Source organism: Gavialis gangeticus, unplaced genomic scaffold, assembly GCF_001723915.1.
Source record: "Gavialis gangeticus isolate Ggan-Ray unplaced genomic scaffold, GavGan_comp1, whole genome shotgun sequence".
Lineage (NCBI taxonomy): Eukaryota > Metazoa > Chordata > Crocodylia > Gavialidae > Gavialis > Gavialis gangeticus.
Window position 1 is genome coordinate 21293232 of NW_017729009.1, and position 2235 is coordinate 21295466.

Here is a 2235-nt window from a genome sequence, read left to right on the forward strand (position 1 = left end):
ACAGGCATTCTCTAATTTCTTTAAAGTATTAAAAAAAGCTGATTTTGCTCAGGATCCAGCATCTCTTAAGCTGCATTTGCTGTTCAGTAGTAAAACAGCCAACATTATTTTAAGCAGGCAAAACACTCCTTCTGAACTGGCCTCTCTCTATATTTGTTGGGTTCAGTTAAAGAACACTTCTGCAAGTTTAGACATTAAAGTGTACAATGCAAATTAGACGGCCAAATCAAAATGAAGTTTACAGTCTGATAGACATCTCTTCCTCAGTCACATGTGTCATATCTTAAAATAAAAGTTTTTTTATGCAAAGAGCTGTCTTCCAACTTGAGACAAAAGATAGGAATACTTCACTACAAAAGAGTAGACCTTCATCAGATTATCTAATTTGCTGTCATTTCTTTTTCTGATAAAAACTCAGTCATGTCTAATTCAAATGACAGTACTTAGAAGGGGTTTTGGTTGTTGTTTGTTCGCTTGCCAAGACAGGGACAATTCGAGCAAGGACTGTCCTCTTTCAGCTTGCTATGCGATTCAAAGCACACAAGGAAAGGCAACAGCATATTCTCAAAGTACTGTGCAGATGTTATAGCATGGTGTGCCTACTGAAATGATCACATCTTAATGCTGGTGAAGAACAGCTGCTGTATTTTCACCCTAGAGGTGGGTGGAATTTCGTACTGAATGAAAACATCTCAAAATATTATGTGTATGCTCAGTCTGTTAAATGCTGCTGAATGAAAGGTGCTGTAAAAATGCAACATGAGGGACTGCTATTATAAGGATGTGCCACCCCTTGGGAATAAGAAAAAAGAAGAACACCATTAAAAATATTTACCAGCTGGAGAAAGGGATGGTTCAGCATGTGGCAGTCAGACAAAACACATACCTTAGGTCTACAGCTGCTTGTCGCTCCTGGTTTTAATGTACCAATTACTAGAGATGCATTCTGGGAAAGTCCTAACTCTAACCCTATGAAAGAAGAGGTCACAAGGGGAGAGATCCCTAGAAGCCAAGTAGCCACAGGGAAGGTCACACCAAATAGTGTGGCTAGGATGTGAATGGTCTAGGATGCTGCATGCTTTGAGAAGGCTGTGACAGCTTGTTTCCTAGAATACACTGTATAACAGTTCATCCAGGTTGCATTTGTTTCTTTTGTGGGGGGCGCCAACTGCTTCCTGTGTTACAGGCTGACCATCACAGTGGAGCTGGGCTGCAAACAGACACAGGGGTTTGCCGGCACTCTGCTTTGTTTAGCATTGGGGGCCTTCACTCATAAATCAGGTGCTGAAGAACATGATGCTGCTGCACCTTCATTGAGGGGCCATTGAAAAGGACACACATGACATTCACACCTTCAGCTACACCCTGCGACATCAGGCAATTGCAACCTCCCTTCTGAGTCCCCTTTCCTTCTCACTATTTCCTCTCTGCCCCGTGTCTCCCTCTGCCTTATGTTAAATAAGAGTCTGGCGTTAGCCAGCCAAAACTGCTGAAAGTCTGTCACCAGGGAAGCCCAATGACCCTGATGAAAGCAAAGCAGGTCTATGCTGCCACCCCTTGGATTGCCACCAAGAAGATGCCCTACCCATTCCTCTAAATAAGTAATACTGGGAACATTTTGAGTAATACTGGGAACATATCACTAAGTGTGCCCGAGATGGAGAGCCTGAGAACACCTCCAGGCCTCTGACCTGGCCAGGTGCCACTCTAGAGGGAGGCATGGTAGGATGCGGCATGCACAGAGTGGGAACGAGTGGGCAGGGGTGGCCTCTGAGCTGCTTCCAGGCTCAGCACAGAGGCATTGTCAGCAAGCCTGCAGAGCCTGCGCCACCAACAGAAGCTGCCACTTTTCTCTCTGCTGTTAGTTTCTCTCCCCTTTTCCATCCATTTGCCTACAAGAAAATGGAATCAGATTTAAACAGCACTGCCAGCCTCTCTCAGCTCTCAGAAAGAACAGTTATTACCATCTTTTAATACCATCTCCAAGGCTGTCAAACTGCAGCCTTTTAAAACAAACAAGCCCCTCTGAAGCTTAATAGAAATGGAATAAGTGAAGTTGTTAAAATAAAAGCCTTACTTAATACTTTCCATATCAATTGTTTTTCCTACTTTCTTTGTATATTTAATAAACAGCTTCAAGGCTTTTTTAAAAGCGGCTGTTGCCATATGTTTCTCTGCTCGACTTCCAGTCCTCTGGCACCTCTCCAGAGCACCATGAGTGCTCGTAAAGCTGTG